This window comes from Accipiter gentilis, chromosome 32 (assembly GCF_929443795.1).
Source record: "Accipiter gentilis chromosome 32, bAccGen1.1, whole genome shotgun sequence".
NCBI lineage: Eukaryota > Metazoa > Chordata > Aves > Accipitriformes > Accipitridae > Astur > Astur gentilis.
This window is the reverse complement of record NC_064911.1, coordinates 16938310-16955961: the sequence shown is the minus strand read 5'-3', so window position 1 is coordinate 16955961 and position 17652 is coordinate 16938310.

Genomic DNA, 17652 nt, shown 5'->3' with positions numbered 1-17652 from the left:
GGGCATGACACATGCTGAGACAGCAACAGGAGGTGGTCCCCACAGTAGTGGGACAGTCTTTGAGAAAGAAATGGTGTGGGGTGAAACGTGAAAGGAGAAGCATGTATGATGGATAAAAGCCTGAGTGAGCACACTAGTTTCTGTACAAGAAATGTTGATTTGAATGATAAGCACAGTTGCCAGCTTTGTGACCATCTGAACAGTACTTTCAGAAATTAATTCCTGCTTTAGATAGAAAAATGGCTGCTTGTATTAGGGAGGGCAGTATTAACATGAGAAACTATACTTGATTTGGGGCTCTAAGTGTCGGGGGGGGGGGGGGGGGGAACAGCAACTGAAAACAAAGAGGACAAAAATGTCTGAAAACAATCTGAAACAGAAAAAGTATTAGGACTTCCAACAGTTACATGCGAATAACCAAAAGGTTAACTTACTGGATTCATAAATCTTGGAAGATGATGAACTTGTTTAGGATGTCTTAGTAATTACTATGGCTCCAGTTCTGACTATCTTATTTGAAGTGAAAAATGCTTTACTCTTTGAAGACTCCTTCTAAGGCCAGGTCCTTCACAGTTCTGTTTTAACATAATTTTATTTTATTCCGGCTGAAGTAGTATATCTGCACTTCAGAAATTTTTCATACAATAGTCCTTTGAACATGGGTTTAAAATTAGAGAGATTCACATACACACAAGTTGTCTTGCATAGATTGAAAAGTGAAGGAAGGCCTACTATTAAATAGTAAAAAAAAAAAAATACTAAGACAACATAGCTACATGGCACAAAATGCAAGGGACAAAGATTCAACACAGCCTTTATTAATGATATGTAAGATGATATTCAGTAACATCAGCTCCTCTCTGCAGTCTCCAGCAATATAACTAGCACTGAGAAGAAACAGCAATCTGCAGGGAAACACAATTGTTTGTTTCTATTCCTATTGAGCGCCAGTGTTAAGTCATCGCATTAGGAATAAAAACCCTCCAAGAAACCAGGAATGGCAGGAACCTTAGAATAAATTAGAATCCTAAAATAACTTAAATCAACTGAAGTAATTCATACTTGTAGGCTAAATAAAGCACGCTAGAACATAAGGTGTACAATAGAAAACCACAGCCTTATTTCCTTAAAATGCAAAGGTTTGGCTGGTAGTGCTGCTGTGATAAGTACCTCTTTGCTGACTTTGGAGCTGGTTTTCTGGGGAGGCTGGAGCACAAATGGGGCAGGGTGGTTGGGAGCAGCAATCAGGCCATGAATGAAGGCTGCAGAGTTTGGGCCTTTTTTCTTCCCCTCCAAGGCATCTATTTTTATTTCTCATTTACTTGTCTAGTGCCTCAGAGAAAGTGAAGACAGCTTGTTTAGTATATCAAAGCACGATCTGTCTGTTTTAATAATTACACTGTCTCTTGTAAAATAACTTTATAGACAATTCTGACACAACTGGTACCAAATTCTGCCTTCAGACGTGCCTGTTACAACTTTGCTGAGCTCCTCGAGGCAGAGCCTGCACAGGTAGGTGTGAATGGCTCCATACCGCAGCGATGCCCCTCGGTTACCGCGACAGGGAACGTTAGTAACTTCGGAGGTCAAAACTGTAATACTTAGTCTGCATTAAATGTGAAATCCCAAATAAGTCATTGAACCTGACATCAAAGAGGGTTTTGCAGACTGAAGGCTGAATCTCAGCTACTCTTCCAGAAGTGCCGTGCTCCCTGACAACGGCAGAGCCCACAAAACAAGATGTACGGGGACCGGGTGCAAGGGATCTTCGCAGTCAAACATAAAGGGCTGATGGTCCTATGTGCTGGTGCAGTGTCTTTTTAGGAACAGACTCCACAGGCCCGAACTTACGGCAAGAATTTGCTTGTCATTAGGACAGTGTTTCATTGCTTTGTATGTGTAAGCATGTCTAAGCTATCTTTTTTGCTGCCTAGGTAAGGAAAATCACAAGGATTTAGTCACTGAATTATGTCAGCAAAGATTGGGTCCCAGAGCATTACTTTATGAATGCTGAACAAATTCATTCTGCAATAAAAGAAAAAAAAATCTTTTGTTTGAAAGTATTATCTTTGATGTTACAGTATTTCAGGAATATAGTTACAGGGAAGGATTTTCATATTGCATTTTTTGTCAATTTGCAATCTGAGTATTTATGGAAAAGTGGGATTTATGCATCATGTTCTTGTAAATGTGAAAATCCTAATGCATTTACATTCTTCAAATTAGAAAAATATTATAGGCAACATTTCTGCAGGGCTAGATCGTTTCATTGACATATGCAATGCAAGAAACAGTTTACATTACTCACAGAACTGAACAGCACTGCAAGGACTGTATAGATTGAAGCAATACCAGAAACATCAATCAGTATCTTTTCTTTTAAATCTGTTCATAAGAAAAAAAGAACTAAAATATGTTGCTTTAGCACTAACAGCAGATGTTATGAGGCACATTAAAAACACTTCAAGAAAATAAGAAAGCAGACCAATAAAAAAAACCCTGTTTTGTGGGTTTGGTTAGGGTTTATCTGCTTAAGAATTTCTCCACCTGCCACAGAATGAAAAAATATTTTTACAGGTAAAACATGGAAAGATGAGAACATTATCCTTATTACTTAATCAGGATAAACCTTGAGCTTCTAAGGAGCATATGAAGCCATTTTCTTCTTTCTTTTGATTGGGACAATATCAGTTACATTACTAAATCAGAAAGAAGGTAGCTGTCTGCAGAACTACCATTAAGTATATAGCATGTTGCATTTTCCCACCTGAAATACTCCCCTGTCACTTTTACCTCCTAGAGGAGTGATGCTTTCCTTGTCTTCTCCTCCTTATTGTCACCATAAAATGGTGACAGAGTAGTAACAATAACTAACAGTAGTCTTTTGAACTGACATCTGTCACGCTTGCTGCATAGCTGTTCCTCTGAATTTTCTCTAAGGACTGGATTTGACCAACTTCCTTAGGCTTTTTATTTTCCTTAAAATATTCTCTAGATTACTTAGCTTCCTATATTTGAATTTGTCTTACATATGCAGGGAAATTATATGTATAAATACTAAATGACAAAACAGATTGATTTGGATAGGGACAGTGGGGATAACATTACCAAGAACACAGATCCTCAAAAATATCTGTTCTGTTAACAAGACAACAGCACAGGAGTCTTGCTGTTCATTGTGTATTTATAGCATGTTATTCACAAACTATCTTACCAGAAGCCCTTAGCTTGTGTTTCTCAAACTCCAGCCACCCAGCCACTTTCCTGGCAAGCACTAGACAGGCTGGTGAGTGTTCAGTTTCCAAACTATATGTCAGCTAGTGCATACACCCAGGTTATGTATGGTTTTAGCCAACCATACATAATACTGGCAAATATATTTAAAGATATTATTTCTTGAACTGATCCTGTAATATTTTGTTGACCCTTTAAATTTAATTGTCTTGCCTTTAATTTTGGTTAGGGGTGAGGTGGTGAAGAGGTCTACTCTGGACAAAATTGCTGGTAACATACACAGACAAGTTCCTGGTATAAGAACTTCACTTCTGTATGAGAAAAATCAGCAGAAAAGTGGTTGTCAGTCAGCTGCTTGTTTTCTCTGTTTTCAGCTTTTCTTCTGTTACAGCTTATGTAATTTGTCAGAAAAAGATAATTTCTTTCAATTTTAAAAATTGGATTATAATTTTAATTAATTTCAGTAAAAGTAATTATATATGCATTTTTCCCTATGTCAAAAAAGACTATTAAAATTTCCATGCATAAGAAAAATTTAGAAAAGCCAAACCCAACAGTAACAGGGAGCAAAATGCAGCCTTTATATTAGGCATGCAGAGAAATTGTTGTCAGTGTTCCATCCCAGGGAAAAATAGAAAAATAGACGCACGTAAAAAAAGAAAATAAAACCATGTCCCTTTTCCCTATTAATGCTGCAGGCTTGTAGCTTGCCTTAAACAATACTTAAGCAGATTTCATTTGTCTAAATCTGGCAGTGTTGTTCAAAAACAATGCTAAATACAAATGACATCTAAATTCTTCCAGCACGGTTCCAGAAAACATTGGGCTACAGACTGTGTTGTGCATCCCTAACTCTAGTGCCCTAACCAAAGCATCTAAATTAAGAGGTTAGTAGCTCTAGGCTCCCTTACAGTCTACAGAGACAGGGATAGACTTTTCTGGGACAGATTCCATCATAGGCAGATAACAGTTTTCTGTAGTAAACTGTCTATATCAGTCCATTTTGGAGGAGTTTCAGATTTACCACCTGTTAGGTCTTATTGGGCAGGTGGATGTGGATGCCACTGTTGCTTGCTGCTTCTTATTCTGGTCTCCAACACAACTGCTTAGCAATGCTATTGTGGGGCTCTACCCTACAGAGGAGGTAGGAACTTGCGTAAATATAGGATTAAGTGCGAAGGACTTCCTACTGGCTAGCTTCAGTGATTTTTTTTTTTCCTTTTACCTTTCTGAGGCACCTACTACTTCGCACAATCTGGAGAGCCCATGAACTTATCTTTAATATCCCCTGGAGGACAGGCCCTGTGAGTGGAATATTCTAGCACCTCATTTCTTGGTGTCCTTGTTTGCAATCAACACCAGTGCTTGTGTGTCAGGATGCATGGTAAGAAAAGTCTAACCATCAGAATTATTTTTCTTTATTTCTGATGAAGTTAACATTTTAGTGAGGGAATAGAAAACATGTGTGATTATTTATGGGAATATTTGGTATTCAGTATGGTAGCATGCCAGTCAGTCTTTTGCTGGAAGTGAATGCCTTTGGAGGTTTTTGTTTGGGTTGTTTGTTGGTTTGGGGGTTCATTTTTAAATATAACTTTACATAAATATTTTCTAGCATTTCACATCAACAGGCATTTCTCCAGTAATAACAATGCACTCTTGCTAGACACATACTGTCTCCTGAGGAGAGGAGAAGAGAGGGATAAAGCAAAGTAAGGGCCTTCTATTTCAGTGTTTGAGCTATCTGTCTCCTCATTCTCTGTTGCGTGCCCATGTCTCTGTAGAGCAAGCTGGGTAGAAACAGAGCTGCTTTAAAATGTGATATCGCAGTATTCCTTTCTAGGCATTATAGCCCCACTCCCAGAAATTAAGTATCAATACTTACATACTCTGGTAATTTTGAAGTGTTTTGTGTGCTGGATACAATTTGCTTGCAGAAGGAACATCATCACATAAATGGAGCAGACAGCTAGGGTTATTGGTTTGCCAAGTAAAAAGTTCCCTTCTGAAGGGTGTGCTCACAGTGAAAAGAAATGCAAATATGAGTAGAAATTTGCAAAAAGTAATGGGTATACTGGATGGTTGGACCTCATTATGTGTGGTTTAGTTTTGTAAGGTTTTTTAAAACAAATTATTGTACTTAACACTAATTAAGAATCTTTCATGTACCTAGAAATTCTGATTTCCTCCCGGTGAAGTACTCCAGACAACCTGAAATGACATTATTTCTAGTGCATCTAAACTAATGGGTATCAAGATATTTTCTGATTCATCTGTATTCAGGGGGGATGCAATGCTCTCCCCTGTCTGTCTTCCATTTATAACCACTATTAACTCCTCCACTTTTTTCCTTTTCCCAAAAGTTATGAAAGGAAAAGGTTTTTTCTTTCTTTCTCTCTTTTCCTTTTGTTATCAATGAATTAACTAGTCTCTTCTTGGAAGTTCTGATGCAGTTAGGTAGATTTCTCATACAAAAATACAACCTTGTCTCAAAGTCTGGACACACACCTGCAGCAGTTTGCAAAATCCTGTGTGAGGAGAGCTGGCCTCATTACCCAGAACTGAAACAGCTTAAAAGAGTCATACAGGTTTCAAACCCTGGGTGATAGCATAATGCTGAATGTGAGCAAACCTTCAGGCTTTATCCTGGTGTACACTCCCAGGCCAGCAGCTCAGTGTGAGAGCTGACTACACAGCAGCACCCGCTGCTCATCTACAGCCAGCTGAGGCAGGTGAATATTACTTCTGTCTTAGGCACCCACAGTGAACAGGCAAATTTAATTTTCTCCCAGAGCATTTTAGTATTAAAGCTTTGCTACGGTCACACAAACCACACTTGTGGGTCACCATTTCAAGATGTTTCCTGTCTCGTTCCATCCCCGGTGTCATGACCTGGGCTGGACAGAGCAGGGAGCCATGTCGAGTTCGGAATTCCCTCAGGCTAAATTGGGGCGAACCGACCCCAAACGGTCCGTGGAACGCCTCATTCACTCAGGGCAGAAGCGGCCCAAAGTGGGGAGTTTGTCCCCACCACAGGAACGGGCCCGTGTAACCCGCGGCAACCCTCCCTCCCCGAACACCTCCGAGAAGAACACATCTCGCTTCTGGGGGGGTCGGTTCGGGGAAGGGGATCGGGAGATCCCTCCCGCTGGGTCGGGGGCTCAGAGCGGCCCCCCTTGCTTTCCAGGCTCCTCCTCAGAGAAGGGCCCGCGGGCGGCTGGATCCGCTCCCGCTCCAGGCCTGGTCACAGAACAGCGGGTTTGTGCCTGGAGGGCGGAGGCCTGGGGGTCACGGGAGAAGGAAGGAAGAACGAGAGGAGGAAAAACCCGAGGAAGACGTCCCCGGCCCTGGCTCCAGCGCCGGCCTGGGCTGCTCGTCGGGGCTGACCCGAGCGGCCGCTGCTCCCCTGGGCTCCCTCGCTGGGCCGGGGTCCGTGGGAGGCAGAGCCCTCCCTCGCCTGCCGGCAGAACTTGCAATGCTGGAGGCATTTGCTCTTTCAGCCCCTCACACTCTGTTCCATTTCTCCTAGAGCCCAGGACTCCCCCTGGCCACAGCTAGAAAGACCAGAGTTATCATCTCCTCATGAGCAGCTGGCAGTCACAGCCAGGTGAGAGCAATAACCGGGGAGACTCTGATACTTTGCCCTTAGCTGAGGATCAGTGGAAGACACATAACAAAACCTCACCTGAGAACTGGGACACAAGGTCAGGAAGCTGCTTCAAGTACCAAAAATTGACGCTGCGAGCAGGATCCTCGAGCACAGGAAAGAGGTACAGGAAAAAAGAAAAGTGGTGTCCTTGTTTTGTTCTTTAGGCAACACTCCAAAACCTGTCCGTTGTAACTCACTCCTGCTTCGGTGAATGACTGGCTGTTGTATGTCGCTTGCACACCTTAACTCTAAGCTGATATTACTTCCCAGTGATACTCCAAAGGATGGCTGCTTTGTATAGCCCTGTCCTGGTTTCAGCTGGGATAGAGTTAATTTTCTTTCAAGTACCTGGTATAGTGTTATGGTTTGGATTTAGTACAAGAATAATGTTGGTAACACACAGACAGATGTTTTCAGTTGTTGCTAAGGAGTGTTTATGCTAAGTCAAGGATTTTTCAGCTTCTCACGCCCAGCCAGTGAGAAGGCTGGAGCGGCACAAGAAGTTGGGAGGGGACACAGCCAGGACAGCTGACCCAAACTGGCCAAAGGGGTATTCCAGACCGTGTGATGTCATGCCCAGTATATAAACTGGGGGGGAGTTGGCCGGGAGTGGCAGATTGCTACTCGGGAACTAACTGGGCATTGTTCAGCAAGTGGTGAGCAATAACATTGTGCATCACTTGTTTTGTATATTTCATTTCTTTTATTATTATTGTTATTATTATTGTTACGATTATCATTATTATTTTCTTCCTTTGTGTTCAGTTAAACTGTTCTTTTCTCAACACATGAGTTTTACCTTTTTTTTCCCCCATTCTCTCCACTATTCCACTGCGGGGGGGGAGTGAAGTGAGTGAACAGCTGCATGGTGCTTAGTTGCTGGCTGGGGTTAAACCATAACAAGCCTTTACACCAACTAGCCACCAAAAACCAAGAAGCCTCTCACAAATGAAAAGTGTCACCCTTCAAACACTGATAACTGGTTGCTATTTAATTTTAGAAGTAAAGGCAATATTTATTTGCTTATTTGCAAATAAGCAAAGTTATTTATGTGCTGACATTTTTTTCAAGGAAACTGTGCTTCACAATCTTTGTTAGACCTAGAGCAGATAGTCATGTAAGTTAACGTTTTCACTCACTGAACATGTTGCAGAGGTTTGTACAAATTTGCCTTTTCTTCTGCAAATAAATAGGCATTAGGCCATCGTTAAGATAGCTGATATTGAGTCAGATTTCTGTCAAACAAGATGATGTACTTTATGTCCTGCTTGCTTGCAGCTATCAAGGTTTTGACAGGGTTTGAGAAGTAATTTAAAATTATTAGCTTAAACTGATAAATCCCAAAGCAAGGTATAATGACAGAATTATTAGGTATCAAATTTCAACTGTCTTGACCATGTTATAAATAGTTATAATTACTTGACCCTGCTGTTGACATTTAAAAATCTAGAACCTTCCTGTCAATGATTATTTATCATCAGTTTCTCCATTCTTAACAAATATTGTTTATGAATCAACAATACAACCTACAATATTACTCTGAAAACCTCTCATTTTTTTAAGTAAACATTGAAGGACAATATTATTGCTTATAAATAAAAGAAAGAGATTGATCCTAGGTCAGATACTGTAATTCTCAACTGATTTTGGTGGGTTTATTTGAATGTATAAGTAAAACTGAATTTGCTGCAAATTGTTTATAAAAATGTACTTGTGTTTTATTTAGAAGGACAGAAGTGTATATAAAGAAGAGGGAGAAAATAGCAACTTATCAAATACTTTACCGAATAGATGGTCCTTTAATATGTTGCCTGATAATAAGTTGAGAAACAAAAATAGTGTGATGTACTAACTGGTAAATTAGTCGGTGTTATTGGGGGGAAAAAATGAACAAAAGATATTGTTTTTAGAAACCTGTCTGAAATCAAGCTTTTGGTGTGTTGTGAGAAGAATTATTAAACAACATTTTTTTCCTTCCATAATGGAATTCATCTATATGCAAGTTATCAGGAACTGATTGGCTTCAATTATTCCTTCTAACATCTAAGACAGACAAACTATAGACATAAAAAGCTCCTGATATTTTGCATATTCATAATACCTCAGTGAATCACCAGGAATGGCAATACTGCTATCTGAATGCTAATGCAGAGCCAACAGATGAGTTGAAGGGCAAAGCAACATAGAAATAAGCCAGATTTTCCCACTTGAATTTACCACTTAATTGTGAACACTTTTTGTATTTTTTCCACTGTTACCACTTCTTATCCTGTTTCATTAGAAAAAAATTCTAATGGCTTAATCTACAGCAGACATACACAATAACATACACCTGGTTTTATACATCAGCAATGTTCAATACAATACATATGATTTCTTTAAGAGAAAACCAAAGTTATTAGGTGAGTACTGGCTGATGCTTATGCCTTAAGGGTCAGTAGGTATGCAGAATAACATAACGTAACATCCCTTTTTACTCAGTCTAGCAAAGAATGCGTGTTCACAGCAGGAAATCATAACCATCACTTATCATAGTAGCAGGTATCTCTGTTTCCAAAATGTTACCTTTGAAGGATATATATCTGAACCACTTCTCAGAATCAATTTCTACTTTCCCATAAAATTAATTGGCCTTTTAGTTTTGCTGAATATACCTCATTTAATATGATTAAGATGAAAAATGTACTCTAGAGCTGTTATAGATCAGCATTTTTACACAGAGATGAAAACAAAAAAAAACAACCCCAAACCCCAACTTTTTTAAAAGTTTGACATTTACTTTTCTTTGTCTGACTGGAGCTGCTGTTTCAATGATGTTAGTGAGAGATGCACATGTAACAGGGTCATACTGTTTGCAACTCATTCCCTCAGATAACTTTGCAAATTACTAAGGCATTTTTGGAAGATTTCTCTGGAAATGTACTGAGTATATCAGAATAACATACATGGTGAATGATGTGTTATGTTGGGCACGAATTTTGCCATTACAACACTGAAAGTAGCTGTCTCAGCCCCTTTGCAAACAGGAGGACCCCAGCCAGCACCTTTCTTGACTACAAAACACATTTAATATATAACTCAGGCTAGAAAGCTGTTAACTGAAAAAGGTTGTGTTGATGAGCAGTCACTAAGAGCTGTGCAGTCTGATGGAGAAGAGCATCAATGTGGGTGTAAGGTCTCATTTGCCAGCTGTGGAGCACAAGCCTCTTCACAACACACCAAAATATCCTATGGGGTTGATGGCCAAACCTTTGCAAGTCCAGATCCTCACACTCTCCTTTCCCCAGTGGCATTATAAAAATTAATAAGTAGTACTTACATCACACAAAATTGTGGAATGCTTTACCTAAGCTAGTTACTAAAGTGATTAACATGATTCTTTGAGGTGCTGAGAGTCTCCCTGGAAATTTCATCAGCACAGTTGTCAGGCAGAACTAAACTAATTTGTTCTGGTGTTTTATGTCCTGTGGCTCAGTCATCTCAAGCTGCTCCTGCTGCCCATCTTAGAGCTACTTGGAAATGGACTGGTCTGCACCTTGAATTATGCTTCTTTCTGGGATTTAGAGGAAATTTTGTTCATCCTTTCTAAGTACCTGCTCACCAGGAGTGAAATGATCAGAGCGGTTTGTATGAGTAAGGTTTTATGTCTGTAAGAAGATAAGAAGTGCCCCACCAGGCTGGACCAGCAGGAGTTTGAGCCCTCGATTCTCGAAGCCTCTGGCAATGGTGAAAGGAGAAGATGGGCAGGAAGAGCACATTTTCCTGGCTGTGTCTGCAGACCGTTTCTCATTGCATTCCCCAGCATCCAGAGTGGGCATTAGGCGTTTTAGAGGGTAGATCCCTGCTTAGTCCCTTTAGCATCTGTTTATTGCCCTGTCTCCCAATGAATTTATCTAATCCCTTTTGCAACTAGCGATAACGTTGGCTTTTGCAGCAGCCTACAGCACCAAATAACAGAGGTTCACTACACACTATGAAAAGAAATGCTTTCTTTCACATGTCCAAACCTGAATTTCCACAAGTTTCAGTGAGTGCCTTCAGTTCAAGTGTTGTGAGATTTGATGAATGAATAGTCCAGCACGAGCTTGTAAACCTCCATCATGTTGCTCCTTGCTTTTCTACTGTACAAGCTGAACGCTCCCACCCCTACTTGCTCATTTTATAAGGCAGCTGCTACATCCATGTGGCATTTTAGTTACCATTTTCTGTGCTGGACTGAGTTGCTATTTCACTGCAAGCAGTAGTGTTATCACAGTATCATTATGGGAAAACTAAGACGGTTCTTGGGAATCCCTGATTAAACTTTGACTTTTGTTTAGCTTTGTGTATTTGCAAATTCCAGTGTAGATTTACTGTTTCTATTTCTCAAAGAATTCTTGTTTCAGCTTCCTGTTGGATGAAATACCAGTTTGGGACAAAACAAACTTTGTGACTCTGTGTATTACAACTGTGCCAGCTATGAAAGTGAACTTGCTCCCCAGCCTTTTTCATATGCTGGGAAGGTACAAGCCATTCTGTGTGGGATTCATTGCAGCTGCCATTAGACATCTATAGTTTAGTCGTCTACATCTGAATTAGTCACTCTGCATTCCCTTTATAGTCACCAAGAGAAAAGACCCTTTTAGAGCATGATTCATCTGACCTATTTAGATATCTACTTAAGAATAACATGAATCACATCCTATAACTTTTTTCTCTCCTTGACTACCAAGGGAACTAAAATGTTGTTTTCTGCAAGTAGATTTCATTGACCAGATTCCTCTGTTATTTTGACATCATTTTCCAGCAAAAAGTTAGACTGGGTATCACAAGATGACTCACTTGTCATAGCAAACTTTTCAACTGAATTCCAATTAAACTGTAAGCAACTGCTAAAGTTGCTGTGGCAGGTATGATATGCCTAGTGAAAATAGACCTGATAGGCATCACTAACTGTGTAGCTGTTGGGAAAGTCCAACTAGAATATATTTTTCCAACAGGTGTTAATAACTATTTTTTGGTCCAGAAGAACCCAAATATTTTATGCTGTCAGTGAGTTCTTTCACGATTGCTTCCGTAGCCACTTTCCCTAGTCTTCCTTTTGTCACCTATGTACTTATAGAAGCCCTTCTTTCTGTCTTTGACATCCCTGGCCAGATTTGATTCCATTTGGGTTTTGGCTTTCCTAATCCCAGACCCCAGAGACCAGGGGGAAAGGCTGGAGCAAGCAGGATTTACTTCAGGATCAGGTTAGACAATACTTAAGCAAACTGGACATACATAAGTTCATGGTCTTGATGGAATTCACTGACAAGAGCTGAGGGAACCGGCAGATGTAATTGTGAGGCCACTCTCAATTATCTTTGAGCACAGCAAGTGGGAGAAGTGCCTGAAGACTGGAGGAAAACAGATGTCACCGTATCTTCAGTAGGGGCAAGAAGGAGGAACAAAGGAACTGCAGGCTGGTCAGCTTCACCTTGATCCCTGGGAAGGTAATGGAGTAGCTAATGCTAGGAACCATTTCCAGGCACATTAATTACAAGAAAATCATCAGAAGTAGTCAGCATGAAAGGGGAAGTCATACTTGACCAACTCAAACTTCTACAGTGAAGTGACTGGCCGGGTAGATGAGGTAGATGATGGAGTCCATATTGTCCACATGGACTTCAGTATGGCTTTTGATATTGTCTCTCACAAAATCTTCAGAGACAAGCTGTTGATGTATGGGCTGGACAACGAGACGGTGAGGTGGAATAGAAACTGACTGAATGGTCATACTCAGAGGGTGGTGATGAGTGGCACAAATCCTAGTTGGAGGCCAGTAGCTAACGGTGCAGCCCAGAGGTCAATACTGAGTCCAATCCTGTTCAACATCTTCCTTAGCGATCTGGATGATGGGTCAAAGCATACCTTCAGCAGGTTTTCCTCTGACACAAAAGTGGGAGGAGTGGGTAATATGTCAAAGGGTTGTGCTGCTAGCCAGAGGGACCTCAACAGGCTGGAGAAATGGACCCTGTGAATTTCAACAAGGGGAAGTGCAAAGTCCTGCACCTGGGGAAGAGCAACCCCAGGCACCAGTATATGCTGGGGGCTACCCAGCTGGAAAGCAGCTTGGTAGAAAAGGACCTGGTGGGCACCAAGTTGAATGTGAGCCCACCATGTACCCTGGAGGCAAAGAAGGCTAATGGTGACCTGGGCTGTGTTAGACAAAGGATTATCAGCATGTCGAGGAAGGTGATCCTTCCCCTCTACTCGGCATTGATGAGGCCACAGCTGGAATAGCGTGTCCAGTTTGGGGCTCCTCAGAACAACAGAAACATGGACTTAGTGGAGACAGTCCAATGAAGGGCTACAAAGATGATGAAAGGACTTTCCTATGAGGAAAGGCTGAGAGAGCTGGGACTCTTCAGCCTGGAGAAGAGAAGGCTCAGCAGGGATATTATCTATGTTTACAAATACCTGAAGGGAGGGCGCAAAGAGGATGGAGCCAGACTCTTTTTGGTGGTGCCTGGTGACAGGACAAGAGGCAACGGGCACAAAATGAAACACAGCAGGTTTCTTCTGAACATCAGGAAACACCTTTTTACTGTGAGGCTGACTGAGCACTAGAACAGGTTGCCTAGGGTGGTTGTGGAGTCTCCGTCGTTGGAGATATTCAAAAGCTCTTTGGACATGGTCCTAAACAACTGTCTCTAGGTGGCCCTCTTTGAGCAGGCAGGGTTAGATCAGATGATCTCCAGAGGTCCCTTCCAACCTCAAACATTCTGTAATTCTATGACTCTGTGAAGTAGAAACAGAAATAAAAGGGTGGGTTGTTTTGTTCTTTCAGACTGAGAATCACTTAATATCCATCTGTGATGAGTTTTCATGAGTTTCAATGAGGTTTATGAAGCATCTTCAGAGCCAGTGGTGATATTGCAATCTGTTATTACTGGTGTCTACAAAGTGATGCAGCGCAGTATAATTCTTGCATCTTTTTACCAAACACCAGATTTCCTCTTCATTCTTTTAATCGGTGTTAATATGTGTAGTACATTGTGTTGGTTTTGTGTACTGCAGGACAGGTCCTGACATACCTTACTTTTCAAGGCATCTTCTTTTAATATGTTTTAGACTCTTCACTCTGGCAAGACAATCTAAGCACTGCCCATCCTTAGCACAGTCCAATATGCTGTGCCTTTGCTGGTCAAATTCTATTGTTTGTTAAAAGTTAAGTCTCAATTTCTTGATAATTTGTGGGATTTATTTTATTCATTATCTCACTCACAATAGATCACTTCTGTCCAAACCTTGAAGGGCTTTCTGTCTTTTTCATTTTCTGTAATATGTACTTTTTAAACATGTTCTTCATATTTTTTACATTGGGTGCCACACTTCACATTTCTGTAAAGGGAGTTTCATGGTTAGCCTCCTCTGCCTGAGCTAACTGAAAGCTGTTTAAAAAACATCAAGGGCTTCAAAGCCAGCTATTGTCAGGATTAAAGCTTACTTCTGACTACTTTCTCCTTTACTTTCATGCATTACTTGCAGTTACTGGATGAAGAACTGTTTAAATCTTCTGTACTTGTCTTCACATTTCCAGAATTATAGAGCTGGCGAGTCTTCCATTCTTCTTCTTTTCAGAACATCTTAGCTGTTTGCTTTATTCCTGGATATTATTGTTAAGAAATTCAGTTGTACTTAGAATTGTCATTTCTGTAATTTCTGCCCAAAGGCTCCCACAATTAGGATAACCTTTGGTTCTGCACTGTGACCCATAGACTCCCTGGTAGCCTATTGCCCCTTTATCTTTGTGTTACCTTTAACAATCAGTTATATTCTCTCTTCTTTCTCTGCCTTTTTCATTCCTTTTCTATTTCACTGTTCTTCAGGAGCAAAGGCTGCAGAATCTGGCCCTAAATCTCTACTGAGGATTCCTCTCCTTTTCTTTCATTAAAACCAGTAATCTGAATAGAGTCTCTATTTATTAGGTAGTCTCATAATATACTTTTCCCCTTGTTCTCTCTTGTTTAAGCTTTTCTCCTTTCATGCCTTCCTATTATATCTTTAAAAGTTGGTTTTGTATTACTTTAAGACTTAATTTCTTCTTATTTTGCAATGAACTAAAAGATCTTCCACCATTCTTTCAACTTTCCCATAAAAAGAGACATTTTAAATTTATATGTATAGCACCTATCACAATGATTTCCTGCTCCGTGTCAAAATTTCTTAAATGCAAAAGAAATAACAATGTAACAATAATTTTATATTTTAAACCAATTAATATTGCATATTTCCATATTACCTTAGTATCCAGTCTTTTCTATAATATATTGTTCCTTAACAATTATTTTGATAACCAGCTTGGAAATGCGTATGAAAGACTAGCTACTAATGTGCAGCCAGATTTATGGCCTATGGAACTAAACAGATTTTTTTTCCTACCTTCACGGCAGCTGGGTCAGTTATTAAGTAGAATTAATGAATACTCATTGGTTCACATTCCCTATGAAATCACTGTACAAATTAAGTGTAAACAAAGATACAAAGTGTTCCTCATCAAAGATATTTAATACATCTAATGTGTTAGCATACTTATATACAAAAATATTGGAGTTCTAAATCATGAAATATTGTTCCTCAGTAAGTGATACTGTGTTTCACTGAACTGTCATTACCAGGCATATTTAAATCACTGCTAACATTTCTCCTTCATCTTTTAACATGGTTCAATGAAATATGACACTCATCTCTGTGCCTTCTTCAGAAATCTTTGCAGGTTTACTCTCATGTCAATATTTAGACTTTCACATTCTAGCCTGGATAAATTTAAGGTAAAGCAATGAAACACAATGGGGTCAGGCAGAAATTACAGTTTCAGTGAAGTTTTTTTTAATGCATAGTAAGATTTAACTTGGATTAGACTGAAGTATCATCTCTTACAGCCCAAAGAGGCCTCCTGCAATTCTTTTACCAGGCTTTGAAGGACTAAACACTGTTTTACTCAGCTTCCCCATTTTGCCAATCAGCCAGGGCCCTCAGTTATAAATAAAAAGAATGAATTCTGGTGGGGAAAATCTATCCCCAGCAATTGGAAGATATCAGGAAAGTATGAGCTGAATAGCAGCTCTGCTCACTTCACCAGGTTGTCTCAGATTTCAGCAGCTTTTGGTGTCTGAAATCTGCTAACAGTCAAGGGAATCTCAGCAAAGACACCAGATCTACCACCAGTTGTACTATCTGCTGCTTTCTTCCTGTAATCTTATTGGAAGCCTGTCTTACTAAAACTAGATTCAGTTGGGCTGTTTTAATTTGTAGAAAGACCACTTCACTTAAAAAGACAACATTATAATATGCTAGCCATTTGGCTAGGAGTTCAGCTACCTGTGCAGTCTCCTTGGTTTGATGAATGTCCCTTCTACAAGATTGTGACTATAACACTTTTCATCAATTAGTTTTACAGTGAAGCATTCCTCTGAAACACAGTACAGGATAAGCTTATATTTGGGTAAAAGACTTTGATGCTAGTCCCAGAAAAGTCAGAATATTTTGACAACCTTTGTTTAACAGTCACAAAAATATTCCTACATATGTGCAGTCAAAATAGTTGAGAAAAGCATTATGAGGAGACTTTTGGATGTCTTGCACCTCTGTTTCAAGGACGCACCCTGTGGACAATGCTGTCAGTGTTTCCTCAGCCATCTGAGAAAGAATCCCAGTAAGAGATTTTCCTTGCCTTGATCCCAGTAATTAGCATTAGCTTACATAACTTTGTCAATCAAAAGGCATTGTCCATTTTTAGTGGAAATTAATTTATTCCTTCATCAGATGGGTTGATTTCTACTCTCAGAGGAGCTATACAATATCCTGTGAGATCCTCCCCATGTGTCAATGACATCTGTGAAAGTTTGATGGGCTACTTTGACGTCTCATCATTCTGCCAGTTCTAAATATGCTTACGATATTACTACAGAGAAATGCAATTTAATAACAGTACCTGTACACTCCAGTGTGTCACTCCTGTGTGCCAGTGGTGCTTTCTGATGTTTGTGTTGGCAAGATATTCAGGTTTGGAGGATCGTCTAGCTGAAGAGCCCTCTTTGGTTTCCAGTCATTAACAGTGTGAAAGTACTGACATGATTCCCTTAAAAAGTAGCTGATGTTCTGGGGCTTTATCTTCAGAATACATTTTTTTTTTTTCTTTCCTCTGTAACCAAAATAAAACACAATCTCAGAAAAAGAAAGCTGGGGCTAAAGGGCAAGAACAACACCTACCACCAGGAAAACATGAGTTGCCACCAGCTTGCACAAACTTGCTAAACTCTCACGCAGGTGCTAGATGTGGGCAGTTTCTTTGATTCTGGGCTTCTGGGAACACATATAAGGAAGCAAAGCCTTTCAATAGAAGCCCTAGGACCCCCACAGCCCATATCCTAGTCCTGAAATAAGTGTCTGGTTTTCCAATTTTTCTAATTTTTTTCATACTTTCATATTGAAATTCTGGAATCCTTCCCCTTCCTTCATCTTTCCTTCCCTCTTGTTTTCTTATAACAGTGGAGATAAAAGAATCACAGATGCCTTTCAAGACCATCAGTCTATTAACAGGCAGAAAACAAAGTTTAGTGATATCTCCCTGGGGATAAAAACCTCTCAGGATTTTATCAGGCTTTTCAGAGCTCTTCTGATTCTCCTGCATCCATGCAGGTAGTGCCATGTGCACTTTCCTATGTTAATCCCATATAAGAGAGGGCTTACTTTGCATATTTCTGCTTCCTAAAGTTTCTTCTACCAAGCCACTTTCAGGTGAATTT